Below are 18776 nucleotides of genomic sequence, written 5' to 3'. Positions count from 1 at the left end.
CATAATAGAATGAACTCCAAAAATGAAGATAACATTGTGCTATAGCGAATATTCAGCCAAGATGTTATTCTTTATATAAAAAAATCAGCATATCCATCTCATTAGTATACAAGTTTGCTTTCATTAATGCTAAAATTATATGTATATGAAAGAACTGCTTTAAAATAATTTTCTCATGATTATCAGTAAATGTTTCATTTACATATCCAATGTGTATTCATATATACCATATATACATGATATTCATATCATGTAAAATATTTTTCAGGAAGAAAGGGCTCATGAGGAGAGGTTTTACTTGGTTATGGCACCATGTAATCATCACCACTTCTGATTCACTAAAGGAGAGAATCAACTCCTTTTTATAGAGAAAATTCAGATATGCCACTTTAAAGTTTTCTCCTTCAGTTGGCACTACTTTTCTACTTAGTGTGTAAATGACTAAAATCACTGAAAGGAATGCTCCTAAGTGCATAGGGAAATTTACAGTATACTCCAAACAATATGAAATCAACAAACTAACAGAGGTGTGTTTTGCTATCATATAGACAGAGCACGGAAGAGCAGATTTCGCAACTCAGCCTCTGGACTTTGACTGGCCCATCAAAGACTGACAATGAAAAGTAAGGAAACATAGTGAACTTTTCACAGAAGATATATTTTTGTATAACAATCTTTCATTTTATGGTAAAACTGGTCATAATAGTTACAGTTGTTTCTATAATACCAAAATTGTCAAGTCAATTGCTAACCCATGTTGGCCTATATATTTTATTTATTTGGTTATTAAAGTCCTTTCTCATAGATGTAATTCCTGTCACCAGTCATGGAGATGTTCATTTCTGCCAAGCTTGAGGGAAAACTTAGTCCTAGAAGAGGAAGTGTGCAACTAAGAAGAGAGAATATGGCTTCCTTTGGAGTCACTCTGAGACTATTTTTTGTTTTAAAAAATAGATACTTTAGGAAATTTTAAATTCAAGTTTGCTGTTTTATATATCTAGTTGGGCTTCTGATTCTGTAATGAGTTTTTAGTATTTCTGAGGCTTTCTTTTTCTTGGTTATATTTGCATTTATCTGTTTTTCATGTGAATGCATAACTGAATGACTGATAAGACAGCATCCATAAAGTAAACTTTCCAGAGCAATTTTCATTAAAAACTCAGAGCTAATCTTGCTATAGAATCTCATTGGCAGAATAGGAAAGTATTTCAACTTACCACAATAAAGTCAATATTTCATCAAGATTAATATCCATTTAAAATGAAAACTGCTGAACTATGGCAAATGGAAGCCAGTAAACATTTTGCTACACAGATGAGCCAGGTTCAAGCCAAGTTCTGGTCAAGTCTCTGAATTTTCTTGTCAAGTTTTAAGTATCACTTAAAGCTGGGGAGGAAGACAGACAGTCCTTGAATGCAGAGGGGAATAGGAACAGGGTTGAATTCCAAGACAGTCCTTAAGATTTGGGGTTCTTTGCTCATGCAAAATGCAAAGGACACTTTGCCCAGTGCAAAAGTGTACTAGCCGACCTGCTTTAACAAGCTGTTGAGTTCAGTTGCTTTCAGGGACTTTACTTTCTTATTTTCTTCCAGTTTTGAGTAGCATTGACTAGCATGCCATGTTTTTTTCCTTTGAAATAGTCATCTTTCCTATTAGGCTTTTGTCCATACCTTCTATAATAGAAAATGAAGAAAACATCGTGTGTTGGGGGGGAGGTACGTGGTATATATACACATGTGTGCAGGTGTGTGTGCCCATGCACACATGTGATGAGGTTAGAGGAAGCTATCGGGTGTACTGTTCTGTCAGGCTTTTTATTTTGTGTAGCAAGCACTTGTGTAGCAAGCACTCATATCATTGAGCCATCTCTAAAACTCAGAAAATGTCTCTTTCAATATATTATCAGAATTCTCATGATATTTTTCTTAGTCACCTACAAGAAAGGAAGTGGCTCAATATTGCATTGGGCAATAAATACTTTTAGAAATTGACACTTAAAACTCAAGTTTGTCTTATTCTCAATATGGTCTAATAATTCAGATAAAATAAATCCTAAAACCGAGGTAATTCAGCAGGATATTCTTAATACAATCCTTAAGGTAAGAGAATGTTTCTACACATTTTATAGTAAATCTGGATAAAAGGACAATCCAAAAAACAACGTTTAAACTTGAGTGATAACTTGTGTAAAGAATTTAAATTGGGGCTGGAGCGATGGCTCAGAAGTTAAGAGCACTGGCTGCTTGTGCAGAGACGACCTTGGTTTGGGTCCCAACACCAGCACGGAGGCTAAAGTCTGTATGTGACACTGGTTCCAGGTGACCCAACACCCCTTTCTGGCCTCTGTAGGTATTGCATGGCATGGGTACACTTACATTCATGCAGGCAAGGTACTCATACATGTAAAATAAGATGAAATTTAAAAAATTAAAAATTAATTTAAAAAATTAATTAAAATTGTATACAAGTAAATGGTAGAGCTGATTTCTTTCTTTCAGGTAAATGAGAAAGTCATCTTGTTTATTTATAATTTATGATAAGCAGACATCAAAGTTCTCTAAATTATATGTCAACCAGATTTACATTTACCTTTATTAGTCCTAAATAATGAAAGTTTGTCATATAAAATCATTTAATCTTCAAATCTCCAAAAGGTAATGGAAGCTGATTATGCAGCTCCCTAGCCAGAGTGCTCGCCTAACATTCCCAGCCCTGGGCTCAAGCTTTGTCATCTTCTAAATCCACATAGTCATTTATGCTTGTCATATCAGTCCTGGAGATGTCGAGGTGGAGGATCAGAAGTCCCAGGTCGTCATTGGCTGAGTAGTTGGGTGTTATAAGCAAGTTTGGGCTAAACAAGACCCTACCTATCTGAAGCAATGAAAAACGAGCAAAATAAAAAATATCGGAAGTAGTGTTTTTATCGGTTGACAAAACATATGTCCATGCTCACTGATGGAAATTTCCATTCTAAAGATTTTCAAATGCTTAAACTATATATTTTTGATTAAAAAATAATCCAATTCTTTTTCATAAAGCAATGTTATGATTTTAGCAAGGTTGGAGATTTAAATAGAAATGGGAATCTTCTTATTCCATTGGGTTACACATAAGAACTCTTTTCAGGACCGGGGCTGGAGCTCAGTGGCAGAGCATCTCTTGGCATATGATTGACTCTAGGTTCTATCCCTAGTACCATACAGCAGCAAACCAACCAAACAAACCAAAAGCTCCTTTTGTTCTCTGTCCTGAACATGTTTTCATTGCAGAATTGCTGGACTATGACTAATAGTTGATCAGTCTACGAAAAAAAGAAGTAAAGGAGCTGACAAAAGCCGTATCCCACAGGAAAGCTAGAGAAAAGAGTTAATTCACCATCCTGCTAAATTCACTGATGTAAGGATGAGGAGTACTACTTTTTAGTGCCTCAGTCTTCCCTGGGAAAGGCAAACACTTATTTAAAATTCTTTAAAATACTCATTTAAATTAAGTGGTTTCTAACAGACCTGCTAAGATGAAAGGAACATTTTACAAACCTGGAAATGCTTAGCTTGGAAGGCACAGATCAGGTTTAGTTCTGTAAAGGAGCTATTACCAAGACTCTGGAGTGAGAAACACATTTTCTGGGAAGGATATGTTACAAAACTAGACACATTCTCCTCCACTGTGGTATCCTGGGCAGTGAGGAACATAGAAGTGAGGGGTATAGAAACAATTTTATCCTGCCACTAAGCAGTATTGCAGCTCATTCTATCTTCATATTTATCTTCAGTCGTGAATAAAGGCAAGTGCGGTTGCCACTCTGGCCTGCCTTTTATGAATCTGCACAACATCGTAGCAGGAACTGGGAAACCAACATCACTGAGTCTTACCCCTGGACTATGTCTACAGTTTCTCTTAGGAAACAATTTCTACAGGAAGTTTAACAGTCTGTACAACTGTTAATGGTATGACCTGCAGTAGAAAGTTAATACAAGTGCTGCAGAAACATGGCTCTGTCTTTAAAAACTAAGAATCAGAAGACCGAACAAAAGGGAAAGTTTATAAGAGGCAGGACATGTATTATAAGGTATATGCAAATGTAAGCTTGCCCTACTATCAAATTTGATAAGGAGAATTAAGGCAATATCAAAGAGATGAAAACAGTTTATATATCTGAATTATATAGGTGATTTATAGAGAGTAAACTGAATGTTTGCATATTTATATATGGATTTATGCATCTATGTGCTTACCTATCTAACTCACAATATCATTAGGCCTATAATATATTTGCAATTGCAATAAGTTAAGTCCTCAGTCTGGAGCATAAGGCGAAAGCAGATAAAATTAATTGGGTTCCTATTACTTATCTCCTCACATTTTCTTCCTTTAAGCTGCTTACCTCTGAAGAACCAAAGAAAGCCCTATTCCAGTCGTGGCCCACGCTGTTACTCATACCCCAGGTTTTAAAATCACACATTTCTTTTTCCTCTTCCTCAAAGATCTAATAAAACTTTTGTTATCTCAGAGGCATATATTAAGTAGTACATATTTGACATGAGAGCAAGTTAGCATGGAAGACTGGTTCAGAATCTGGGATCAAATCTCTGATTTCCTCTCACTAGCTTTGGAGCAATCTCTCAGCCTCCTCCTTCATTCAGAAAATGGAGTAAAAATGTATAAATGGCAGAGGACATGCCCACCACAGGAAACACAGTGGATCTACACAAATGATGGTTCCAATCTCTTTCACCAAATTTGTGATATGGAAGAACATTTCCAAAGACAAACACAACCCTTCTGGTGGTAATGCACTGAAAGGAAGTAGAAGATCCTAAATCTAACTAAGCAAGAGGATGAAAAGAGCAGGAACAGGTCACATAAAAGACAACAACAAAAATAACATTTAAAACATGTTCTATTGCTGGGGGAGGAATTTTCTTGTGATCAGGGAAGAGGTATTGATTTGTTTGGGTTTATTTTGGTTTGTGAGAACGAGTCTCACTAAATTGCCAGCGGTGAACTTTCAATTCTCTTGTCTGTTTCCCAGTTAGCTGGGGTTATGGGCATGCACTACCTCACCCACAGACGTAAGAGTTTATATGGCTAGGTCTCCATTGTCATCATTTCTGACACTGAGAAAACTGAACAATTTACATTGGACTCACTCCTGACTCTCCTTTTGCCGGTTAATATCGCCTCACACCTCAGCATTTAAGTTGCAGTCATTTCCTTCAGCAAGCCTCCAGTGACCTCATAAAACCAATTTAGACACTTCCATACCCTGCATGGCATCTTCTCCTGCATGCAGGTGTAGCACAAAAATCCCATTGTTCTCTCTCCACACACTGGACTAAAAGGTCTCTGGAGACTCATTTAACTCAGCCTCATAGTCTTCATGTCTTCTGTAGTACTTAAGTCGCAGGAGATCCTTAAACCAATGTCGGATGAAGGGAGAAATCAGTTAAAAATCTAAGTGAGAGACTGGGAAAGAAAGACCCCTGGAAGACACATGTAATGGAGAATACATTGAAATTAAAAGGCAAAGTACACGTAAAATGCAGTTGCTCAGAGATATGAAGACTATAATGGCCCAGCATCCTTGCCTTCAAAATTTTGATGTCTGAAAATCCATTGCCTTGTAATTAGGCAATTATCACATGGTACTCAACTTCTGATCGTTTCTGAGAGTACAGGGTAGAGGAAATGATTCCTAACCTTATGGATTTCAAAACATAGTCGGGGGAACAGAGATACGAACAAATAATAGTAATGTAAGACTACTGCCTCATGGAACCGGGGTGTGTAACTAAGCCAAGGTCAGCAAGTTCCACAAGACTTCTCAGACAGGAGGAGTTTTAGGTTGAATTTGAAAGGTGTACACAAAAGAGAGTAAAGCAATAGAGATGACCATTTTTACCATGCTTCTGCTGCTCTAACATAAATGGGCTGCATGATGAAAAAGGACACACAACTGATGTCTGGGAGAGAATGAAGGAAAATTCAACCAGAGGGCTCAGTACTGTCTTTGAATCTCTATGTGCCTCTGCTTCTGTCTCTGCCTCTCTCTGTCTCTGTCTCAGTCTCTCTTGGCTTTGACTTTTACTTCATGGATCTCTTCTCTTTAGAGTTTTGCTCATGGAAATTACACAGTCACCTGTAGTTGCAGACTATCTTACAACGTCTAGCAACATGACAGTTCTCCACCTTCCTAATAGCCCCAATAAGATTTGAAAATCAGGTTGCATCAGTCTGACTCATTAGGTGATCGTTTTCCAGTAAACCAATGTGAATGGAGTGACAAACTGCCCCGAAACTAATGTGAGGTCAAACCCTTAATTCATGTGACCCCAAAGTGTAGGAGTTATGACCATGGTATTATTGGAAGGGAAGCTGACATCAAAGAAATGCAGTGCTAACACCATAGTTGTTCATCACACACACACACACACACACACACACAAACATATCAGTGTATCTGATGCATCTTTTGTACTCAACTTAGTATCTTAATAATACTTCTGCTTGACATATCCTCATAGTGTACCCCACACTTCTGAGTATATAGTAAATCATAAGTAAGAATGTATGAATAAAAAAAATACGGGGCAACGAAAAGAAATATTTGTAGACGCATAATGCTGTGAACACTTTTTGGCAGAATCTCTGGCAAGCCAAGGTTCTATAGACTTTGACAATTCACTGCTTGCATCTTTTCTGGCTCCCTCATGTATGATCCACAACAAGCCTTAGCAAGTGTGGTGCAGGCAGAGTTTGCCCTGTGTAGTTCTTGGCATTTGTTACATAAGGATCACTGTACTTGTTTGAACTAGGAAAGGCCTTAAAGACCATATTGTTTAGGCTTTTCTACCATATATAAGAAATTAAGTGGAATGAGATTCACTGTCTCTCAAAAATCTATGGATTTGATTATTCACCAATTTCCCTATACACAATACCAAATGGCAGTTCTTAAGCAAAGATAATTCCAAACCAGGCCATTTCTTTCACCACCTTCTTCACATACAACTAGAGAAACGAACCACATCCTCCCCTTGTATGTCCATATGAAAACTATATAAAATACTTAAAATGCTGCAAAACACTTAAGAATAATTGATTTCTGGGCGTGGAGAAATAGCTTAGTTGTTAAGAACACTGACTGCTCTTGCAGAGGACCCAGGTTTTGTTCCCAGGACCAACACAGTGGCTAACAACCATCTGTAAGTCCAGTTCCAGGGGATCCTCTTCTGACCTCTGTGGATATTGCACAACATGAGTACATTTGCATACACGTGGGCAATGTACTCATACATATAAAATAAAAATTTAAAAATTATTATGTTAATACAAGAAGACATTTTATTTTCAACTTATGATTTAGGAAAAATGTGGTCACTTTACAGAGTCCGAAGTACAGCAATTCAAGGGCAAAGTGACTATGCTGGAAAAGAGAAACCTCTGCTTAATTTTTTCCATAAAAATTCATAAAGAAATACACAAAATATTTTTGCCTCTGACATAAATACCAGAAGGAAAGGGTAAAAGATTCAGAAATAATATGCCACTTCCAAGTTTGAAATCTTTATGAGAACACTTATGTTACTTACTCAGGTTAAGGTCTACCCAGATATTTTCTGTCCACCTACTTTGTGGGCATGCAAAGAAGATGTACAATAACTTCTATTTATTTGATCATAAAGAGGGAACATGCAGAAGAGGGTAAAATTTTATTCCTATATTGTGTAAATAGAAACAATAAGGAGGTAGAAATGAGTTCAAAAATTAAAATAATAAGGCAAATATATATTTTATTGCTTTTTTAAATCATAAGAATGAAAATTTTGCCATTAAAATGGGTACTATAATACCAGTAATAATAACATACTATTAAGATTGTAATAATGTACATTGTTTTTATCTTTAATGTATTTTTGAGTTCCAGAAGTTATCAGCAAAATAACAGATAGAGATTCCCTGAAGAAAGTAATTCTAAAATGGAATGAAATCTTAGATTTGTTTTCTTTCTCTTGAGAGTCTCCAATGCCTGAATTCTCAGCCATCGTCCACCCTACTGGCATTCCTCCATCCTTTAAAAACAGATGTTAATGAACATCCACAATTGACGTGGATGACAGGTGTAACAGGTTAAGTCATCTTATATTTTCATCTTGAGGCACACTTTGCTTGTCTTCAGAAATGGATCGTCTTTAGGTTTGCTTGCTCTACAGCTTTAAGAGATGTAAGTACTTCAGTTATTTTTCTGTGACTTCACCCTCCATATCAAAAGAAAAAAAATCCCTGTAGGCATCATAGTTATATTTTTACTCTAATTAGAGAAGTGTTCCACAGTATGCTCAGAAACTTCAACTTTCTGAAATGGATGTTTTTTGGGGGTAGATTAAGGTTACAGCTGTAACACTGGGTAGGACTTTGAAGGGTTTTAAAATTCCTTCCCACAAGATAAGCCTGAAGCTGAACTTCAGCCAAGTCTGCAGTTCCCTGGAAGTGTGATGTTTTCCTTTTACTTCTTCAGAGCAGCTTCCATTTTACCCACAGAGGAAGCAGTTTCCTATTCCAAGCCTCAATTTGTTCACAATATTGCTCTACCATAGAGTTATCTTAAAGAAAGTGTCTCAGAAGGACCTGTTATCACTGGGGATCTGCCATCCAATCAGTATTTAGTGATCAGTTTGATATATCCATAATACTTTTAGAGAAATGTGATTGCTGCTGGTTGCCCATCCTCACACAAAATAACTCCCAATGACATTATTAGGAAACAAAACATGTTTCTAAGAACCAAACTAAGAACAGTGAAGAAAGAATAAACATTGCAATAATTTTGAAAAAAGTGAGTTGGTAGCAGGTTATAGCTTCTACAATGATTGTTAAAAATATGTATTTAAAAATAAAATAAAATAAAATAAAGCCAGGCATGGTAACACATACTGTTAATCCCATCACCCAGGAGGCAGAGGCAGGTAGACTTCTGTGAGATCTGTGGCAGCATGGTATACATAGTGAGTTCTAGGCCAGCTAGGGCTACAGGGAGACCCTCCTCCCTGAAAATATGTCTTTGTTTATGTTATGCATGTGTGTGTGCATGAGTGTTCATATGTGCACATGAGTACAGGAACCCTAGGGGCCAGAAGAGGGAGTTGGATCCCCTGAAACTGGAGTTACAGGTTGTTGTGAGCTACTTGATGTTGAGGAACTGAACCTTGGTCCTCTACAAGATCAGCAACTGCTGAGCCATCTCTTCAGCCTCCTAACAATGATTCTAAAGTACTTTTTGGTCTTTTCATGGTGTCCCACATCTCTTGCATATTCCAAACCTGTGTTTTTCCCTACTCTTTGCTTGAGTGGTCCAATTCTTGGGCTTTCTTCTCCAGTGTTGATATTCTGTTTTCCATTTCATTCATTCTAGAGGTGAGGCTTTCCCCTGTTGTTTCAAATTGGCTTATTGAGTTTTGCACTTCCTTCTTCATTTCTGCCTCAGTTTTCTTCAGTGTTTCTATCTCTTTTGTGAATTCATTCAGAAGTTTATCTCTGTCTTCTTTTAGCTCTTTGATTTGTTTGTTCATGTGTTCTTTAAATTCATTGAATTCCTTGATCATGTTTATGACTTCTTTTAAATTTAGTGTCCTGGGTTATATCTAGGGGGTTCTCCTTGTAGAACTCTTCTATAGGATTGGTGGAGTTTGGTGGGGACATAGTGTTTCACTTTCCATTTTTGTTATTCTTTCGTTGTGGTTTTGGCATGTGAATTTCTTTTGTTGTTTATGATTTTGATATGAGAATTAGGTTGAAGTATGTTTCTGTTTGTATCATCTGGGTGCCTAGATCCTTTCTTTATTGGTTATGTGAAGCTGGTTGGTACAGGGTTCAGGTTCTTTCAGGTTTATTTTGGAGGGACCTGTGGGTCCATCCACTGGAGCTTGGTTAATGAGCCAAGAGTTCCAAGATTGAAAGAGATTGTCTCTGCCCCTCCCAACAGCCATCGGTTGCCAATAGCTCCTCAGGTAGGGCTGGGGCTTCTTACCCACCAAGCAGAATATTAGCTGGGAGGACAACCATAGCTGCTGGATGTTACTTGCACATGTCATACCAGTCAATCAATAACAGTGTTCCCTGTGACTTCAATAGCTGCTGGAGGATAAATAACCAAGTACAGTATGGTACTTCTCAGATTTTAGTTAATAAAATTAGGAGTAGGGGGTAAGCAGGGTGTTAGATTGATGTACAAGTATCTGAACACTTGGTCCCAGGTTGGTGGCACTGTTTGTGAAGGTTTAGGAGGTACAGCCTTGCTGGAGGTAGAGTTAGGTGTGTTTGAGAGTTCATAGCCTTGACCCACTTCCTGTTCATTTTCTGTCTCTGCTTCCCAGGAGTGGCGGATCATTGGAGCTCTCAGCTTTCTGCTCCTGCCAGCTCTGCCACTACGCCTCCCTGCCAGGATGGAGTCCTGTTCCTCTGAAACCATAAGCCAAAATAAACTCTTCTTTCTAAAAAACAAAAAATAAAAAATAAAGTATTTTTGGATGTGTATTTCATATATTATAAAAATAACCACACACTTCTAGTGTGTGCTCTCTCCTCATTCTGCTGGGTGGTACAACTGTCACCATAAGTCAGCTTTAGAACATTTTTATAACCCTCAAAAAGATATCTGGCCCATTGACAGGCATTCCCTGTTCATACTGCTATATGACCATTCACTTTCTTTCTGTAACCATAGTGTTTTCTAGACATGTCATATAAACAAAGTCATATAAAATGTAATCTTCTGCATCCAGCTGTTTTTATTTTCCCTTAAGATTTTTTTGCATTTTATCCATGATGCATCATTGTCAGTTTCTTTTCATTACTGCATACTATTCTACTATAGGGATGATTATAAATCCCGATGATTTAAAATTGCTTTTCACAAAACTGTAAAGATTGTTGAGTGAGATAAATTTGTTTCCATATCAATAAGTCAACATAAATGATTCTCTGACTAAAAAACACTTGAAAGCCATTGCCACATGCAACACTTTGAGCTCCATTCAGGCAATAATTTAACAAATATCTGTTATTTTAGGTACTATGCTGTCCGCTGATCAGATGACAGGAAATAAGGTCCACAGAGTCTCTGCGTTGATGGTCCCTTGACTTTTGACAAATCAATAAAAAAGTTTTGGGTTAAAAAATAGAATGAGCTCTGCTCTATCCCATTCCAGAGATAGCCATATCTCATGTAGTGCCACTTGTCCCTGGAACATGAGGATGGAAATTGAAGTGAATAGATTTGGCTGTAAACAGATTTGGCCGTATGGGCATCTAGTTATCAGGGCTGCCTTCAACTCTGGAAAAGTGATTGTTTCCATCAATGACCCCTTCATTGACCTCAGCTCCATAGTCTTCATGTTCCAGTATGATTCTATCCATGGAAAGTTCCATGGTATAATCAAGATTGAGAACAAGAAGCTGGTCATCAGTGGAAAGGCTATCTCCATATTCCAGGAGAATATGATCAAATGGGGCAATGCTGGTACCGAGTTTGGTGGAGTCTTCTGGTATCTTCACTCTCATGGGGAAAGCTGGGGCCCACTTGAAGGGTGGAGCCAAAAGCATCATCATCTCTGCCCTTTCTACTGATGTGTCCATGTTTGTGATAGGCATGAATCAAGAGAAGTATGACAACTCCCTTGAAATCATCAGCAATACCTCCTACACCACCAACTGCTTAGGACCCCCTGACCAAGGTCATCCATGGCACCTGCATCATTGTTGAGGGACTCATGACCATAGTTCATGTCATCATGGCTACCTAGAAGAAAGTGGATGTCCCCTCTGGGAAACTGTGTAATGATGGTTGTGGGGCTTCACAGAACATCATCATCCACTGGTGTGGCCAAGGCTGTGGGCAAGGTCATCCCAGAGCTGTACAGTAAACTCATTGGCATGGCCTCCTGTGTTCTTACCCCCAATATGTCCATCCTAGATCTATCCTGATGCCTGGGGAAACCTGCTAAATAAGATGACATCAAGGAGTTAGTGAAGCAGGCATTGGAGGGCCCCCTAAAGGACATCCTGGGCTATATTAAGGACCAGGTTGTCCCCTGCCTCTTTGACAGCTACAATCCACTCTTCTACCTTTGATACTGGGGCTGGCATTGCCCTCAATGACCAGTCTTTCAAGCTCATTTCTTGGTGTTACAATGATTTTGGCTATAGTAACAGGAGGGTGGATCTCATGGCCCACATGTACTCCAAGAGTAAGAAGCCCTGGACCGTTCACCCCAGCAAGAGGAAGAGAGAGGTCCTGCTGAAGAGTCCCTGACCCAACTCAGCCCCCAACACACTATCTCCCTTTGCACTTGTCACCTCAGAACCCAAGGAGAAGGAGAAGGGTTCAGGAAGCCATACTCTCTTGAATACTGTCAATAAGATTTATTGATGACCCCCAAATGAGGTGAATGCTCCCACAGAAAGGTGCAAGGCACTGTAGAAAGAAGTAACAGAGAAATCCAGTCCAGCCTGAGACTCAAAGGAGTTTTGCCTGCAGGGGTTTCATTTAAACTGAGATCTAATGGACTCGCTATTTGGACAGGTTTACTAAAAATAAGGAAGTGTTCTGCTTAAGGAACAGACTTGGAAAGAGCTGATGCATTCTTGGAGCTGAAGGACACCAGTGTAGTGGCAGTGCAGGCTACAGAGGGGACTGTGGGAATGAGAGGCCAGGCTGTGCAGTGCTTCATGGCCATTGTTAGCTTTGGGGGATTTTATCTTGAAGACAAAAAATATGCCATTAAAGTGTTTGAAACAAGAAAGTGATGAGAAACACTTTTGTTTAAAAAAAGAAAAAAAATTATCCTGGCAGTTGGAGAGAGAATGAATTTACAGTCTGGGAGATGGCTCAGTGGGTCAAAACTTGCTGTATAAGCATAAAGACATGAGTTCAGATTTCTAGCACTAATGTAAAAGCTGAGCATGATGGTACATGCCAGTAACCTCAGTGCTAGGCAGAGATGGAGAAAGATGGATCCCTGGGGCTCACAGGCCAGCCAGCCTAACTGAAATGGTGAACTCTAAGTTCAGAGTTAGATACTGTCTCAAAAGTATATAGCTTTCACAATAGCTAAGAAGTGGAAATAGCCTAAGTGTGATGGACAAATGTATTGACAATATGTGGTATATAAATAAAATGAAATAGCTTTTAGTTATGAAAAAAGATCAAAAAAAGATGCCTGATATTGACTCCTTGCCTCCACATGTGCATGCAAAGGGGAACACAACTTCCCCACAAACATATGTGCACATACACATTACCAAACACAGACATGTGTGCGCACACACACAGACACAGACACACACACACACACACACACACACACACAGAATCAATATGTGAACCTTCCCCATGTTGTAATCAATCAGTAGAAGTAGCCTATGTACAATTTGCTCCCTGGTGACTGACATGCCCTCATTAGCTTTACTGTTCCTGCTACTTAATAGGAATGCTTCTGGGTATTTATCCAACAGAACTGAAATCAGTATCTTGAAAAGACAGTTTCATGCCAGTGCCCACGAATGCATGGCTGTGCTTTGAACATGCTCTTCCAAATTCATGTTGAAATGTGATTGCCACTGTAACAGTGTTGAGGGGTAGGACATTTAAGAGAAGACCAGGTCATGGGACTACTGCCTTCCTGAATCAATAACTTAGCTTATGTCAAAAGTTAGATTAATCATTTCTGAGGATTATGAGTTTGGTCAGATTTTCCCTGCTACATGCATGCTTGTCTCCTATTCTACAGTCTTATGACATAGGATCTGCCTATACTATGCTCTTAGATTTTCCAGCCTTCAAAATCATGAACCAAATAAACTCCTATTGTTTATAGTTTGATTGATCTTTGGAATTCTGTTATAGTAATGGAAAACAGACTAAGACAAACACCTTCCACAATAGCTAAGAAGTGGAAATAACCTAAGTGCTTATTGATGGTCAAATGTGTTAACAATACGTGTTATATAAATGAAATTAAATATAGCTTAGTCATGGAAAAAGAACAAGGAATGGTAGTGCACATCTTTAATTCAAGTGCTTGGCAGATATAAGTAGATGAATCACATGTTTGAAGTTAGCCTGAGTTGCAAAGTAATACCTTATTTCAATAATCCAAGGACTGGGGGGCTCTAGAGATGAGTCAGCAGTTAAGTGCACTAACTGATCTTGCAGAGGACCTGGGATCGATTCGCCGCACCCACATGGTGACTAACAACCATCTGTAACTCTGATTCTAGGTGATCGGATACCCTCTTCTCACCTCGTGGGCATTGCATGACACAGGTGCATTTATATGAATGCAGACAATAAGTTCATACACATAAAATAAAAAATAATAAAACATTTTTTAAAATCCAAGGACTGGAGACTGCTGCTAGACTGCTTGACTAACGTACACAATGCCCCAAGATTCAGAGAGAGAGAGAGAGAGAGAGAGAGAGAGAGAGAGAGAGAGGGTAGGGAGAGAGAGAGGTTCTGCTGTATCTTAAAACATGACTAAATCTTGGAGATCTTATGCTTAATGAAGTAAGTCAGTCACAAGAGGGCAAAAATTGCATGATTCCACTTGTGTGAATCATCTAAAATAGTCAAGCTCTTAGAGTCCAAGAGCAGAATGTAATTTCTAGGGGGTGAGGATTAGGGAAAATGAGAAGTCACTACCGTTGAGTACAAAATTTGTTATGCCAGATGAATACATTCTGAGATCATTTGTACACTCTTACACTTATATTTAACATTACTGTATTATGCATTCACAATTTTGCGAGAGGTATAGATCTCATGTTAAGTGTTCTTATAATAAAAAATAAATGGTTGGGCAAATAAATAAATAGTAATGAAAAACATCCCTGAATTCGGAAATAGCTTTATTTTTATATATTAGAATTGGTTCTGAGTACTACAATAGTGAAATAATTCTTGATGATTTACTTGATAATACATTTTACTGAGAAAGAAATGTGTGAAGCTAGAGTTCTAACATGCCAAAAAAATAAATACCCTGGATTCTGAGCAGGGAATATGAGACTCTTCCATCACGTCAAGAGAAATGGTAAGGAACCTGAGGTGGCACACTATAGATCTGCCTAACAGAAGATAATCCTAACTTCTGTCCAGTTAAAAACATAAACCACTGCACCTATAAAACAGAGCAACAAAACAGAGCATGACTTTTTGAGGAAGAGTCACGCAAAATTAGACCTCCCGTTCCCAGTACCAAAATAAGTCTGGACTTCAGACTCTTGCTACTGGTAAAACTGTTTGGAAGAATGTTATTACATCATGGCAGTTCAACACCTGCTGAGTGATTTCCTCCTTCACCAGCCTTGAAATTGGTTCTTTCATCTCCAAACTCTGCAAAATGTAAAAACGTTTCCCTCTGCTCTGGACTATCTGGTTTTAGAAACAGATCCCTAAATCCACTGCTGACATGTTTCCCAGAAGCTCTGGTTCTTGTGTCTTCTGTTAAAAAAATACAACCACCTTTTGCTAAGCAGACAACTAACATCTAGGAACAGCAGACCTGAGACCATTTTTATTATCAGTGCTGGGTTTCTCTTTCTATTTTAATTTTTAGAAATCTCTGCCTTTGAAGCATCCTTGAGCTATTTCAGAATTTATTGTGTAGAAAATTTGGGTAGCTACTTACTACCACCATCCATCAAAAACTTGCAGAGGGTTTATACCAGGCATGAAATATCCCTTCAGATTGTAACTAATGGATAAATGGTGCTAATAAACATTTGGGGTAAAGGCAGAAGACATGATGGGATGTTTATTAGACTCACTTCTAAGAACCTGTTAAAAATAAATGGAATCATTTAATGATTGAATGTGCTTGTTTACATTTCAAAGCTGATTAACTTAAATTTAATCTTTGTTTTCTTTCATTAGACGCTTGTGGAAGTTCTCTGTCATTACTTTAATTAGATGCATTAATAAGGTTTCACGACATCTCTACACATGATATGCACATTCAAGGGAATGAACCTGAATCCGGTGAGATAAAAACCTTATTTGTATGTGTTCACCGAAAACCAGCCCTTTTTGTCTTAAAAAAAAAATCTCTTTTTTAGTGTATGCAGTGAGTACTTACTAGAACCAGTAAGTGTAATCCGTTTTAGTCTCCTCTTGTAGGAGAGCTCCCTGGAGGAACTTGAGATCCTTATCTGTATTTCATATAATGAATCTAAACACTATGGTGCTGGGAATAAAGACAAAATTTTAAACAAGCGTGAATTTGCTTTACAGGAGAAAAAAACATACTGCATTCATACCCATAATACCATTCCATTTTAAGGAGATGTTCATTTCTTATGTATCTCAAAGGTCTATAAAAGAGAATTTGGAGTCCCTTTTAGAATCAGAATATATCTCTGGAACCAGATGCATTCTTACAAGCTCTAGGATAGCAAATTGTGGCTAACTCATTTATGATCTGGAGGGGTTGAAGATTCTTCAGCTTACAATTTAAAATAAGTGTGGAAATTTCGCAAAGATAGACTTTCAGTTTGAAAAAGTGCATCACATTTGACCAATCTACCGTACAAGAATTCATGCATTTTTGGTACAAATATAGACTTATGTGTTGGGTATTACAGGATTCAGTGGTTTAAGTTGTGATTGAGATTTAGTTTCTTTCCTTCTATTATGACAGTTTCATAACTGTGAGGTAATATTCTTTCATTTGGAATTAATTTTCCTTACATATCCACAAAGCACAACTTTGAACACATGAACTAAAATTTATAAATATGGAAGTGGTAGCATCTATCAGCATGAAATATAAGGTTTTTTTCTTAAGAAGCATTGTGTAATAAATGACTCCTATTAAAATGGTCTAATTAGTTTTAAGAATTTAACTGGCATTAACAAAGAGATTCAAAACCCAGCCTACCTAGACTACATATTAGGTTATAATGACTTAGGAGTAATCAGCTTTCCCAGATGGCTTCACAAGGAAGAGAGGAAGTAAAAATAAAGCAGCTTTAAAACCAGGTAACTAATTATACACAGATTATTTGTAAACAGTTTCTCTCCTTAGGACAAAAGAAATAAGCTAAGCCAAACTGAACTGAAGCTCTCTTGCTAAACTCACAACAGAACCATTTTCCTAGAAGAATGGTCCTATATTCCCTATGACTAATGAGCACGACACTGAGTTGGGCAGTGACCTAAACAAACTGATATTTACTGTAGCTGATTTGAATTGCCAGGCTTGGGGGCAGCTGGGACGGAGTCTGTAACTTTCGTTTATTTGTTTGCTTTTTGAACAGAGGCCTTTGTCTGAAAGCTGAGGGAGATGCTGGATGACAAACGGTAGCATTCATTCCCACCTGCTTTCTATCTTTTCCTGTTCTGAAGGGCTCAGTAAATGAAACTGGACAAATTGAAAAGTTTACTCCACCTTTCATATCCCCTTTGGCAAAGATCTCTAAGTTATTTTTGGAGTGAAGTCATACTTAGGTTTGCTTTGAAATCAATTGTATATTCTGTGTCTGTTTTCTCATTACCTTTATATTCGCTGAAGTTCCCTGGTATTGATAGTAGTAATGTACGTCAAGCATTGAGCTGGTACTTGACTGGGTGTCTCTTATTCGTCTCAACATTCCTCTGATGGAGCTAAAGACAGGAAGACTCAGCCCTAAGGTAGTCAAATATTTATCCAAGTTCAAAAGGGGGCAGGTGAAGAGTCAGAAATTTGCCCATGTCTCTCTGACTCCTATGCTTCATGCTTTTAATCCCTACTTCTTTCATGAGTGAAAAAGTCTATTGAAAAAGATTCTGAATGCAGACAGGGATGGTTATAAGAATGGCAAAGTGCAGAAGGCCACACAAGAATTTTCTCATTTATTGCATCAAAACTACACTACGATAAACAATCATGTTCATCTCTCTCAAATATGTGAGTGGCTTGGCAGTGGTCGTGACTTGCTTGTCCATATTGTGTGGTTCAGAAGTAATGTCTTTTTACTTTCAATCCTTTCAAATGTTTGAAATACCACCCTGCCTCCCAGAGGTCATCTTTGACACACAATGAAATATAACAGAGTACATTATGAGGGTCTAAAACAAAATAGAAAGCTTTTAGGCAACTGCGCTGCACTTTGAATTAGCATTTGTTATGTGACAGTGCACAACCTGTTTAAAGGACTTGGTTTATTTAGTGTGGAAAAGTCTTGGGGAAAATTAAATGAGATGATGTGTATGACATCATCAGGCAAGGGAGGATTTATTTTCATTTGTCAGCCATATTTTTCTTCTGTTTTTCTTTTCTTTTATTCCTTTTTCTCTTCTCATTTTTTGAGTTGAAACATGGGTCAAAGCAGCAAAAACCATTTCTGAATTCCCTAGAAATTCTTCTGTTTTACTATACTCTCATCAAATGTCCTGTCTCACAGTTCTCATGTCCATTTATTTAGAAAATGGTAGACGCCCAAAAAATAGCCATCGAGTTGAATCTGTTTAAATAGGTATCAGAATAAATATTGAACATAGGAGCTTGTTTTGTCATTTCTCCCCCAATAACACAGCATGATAGTAATGCTTTGTATGTATTTTTTTACAGCAGGATCATAGTGGGAATTAATTTTAATAAAATGGTCTAGGCCTTTAATAATTTTCCCAAGGTATTCATTAATGTCTTATTATATAATTTCATTCTTTTGAATGGTTTAGTATGTGCAGTATCTGCATTTTCTTTCTCAGTTGCTAAGTAGTGGGATAGAGTCAAGTT

General features: G+C 37.8%; 1 pseudogene; it reads left to right on the top strand.

The window, feature by feature from the left end:
- The first annotated feature begins 11247 nt into the window (after positions 1 to 11247).
- LOC103738170 lies at positions 11248 to 12310 on the top strand (annotated as a pseudogene).
- Positions 12311 to 18776: the final 6466 nt, after the last annotated feature.

The sequence above is a fragment of the Nannospalax galili genome, unplaced genomic scaffold (genome assembly GCF_000622305.1).
Source record: "Nannospalax galili isolate Female #2095 unplaced genomic scaffold, S.galili_v1.0 scaffold17, whole genome shotgun sequence".
NCBI classification, from domain to species: Eukaryota; Metazoa; Chordata; class Mammalia; order Rodentia; family Spalacidae; genus Nannospalax; species Nannospalax galili.
Note: the sequence above shows the minus strand (reverse complement) of the source record. Positions and strands in the feature narration are given on the sequence as shown.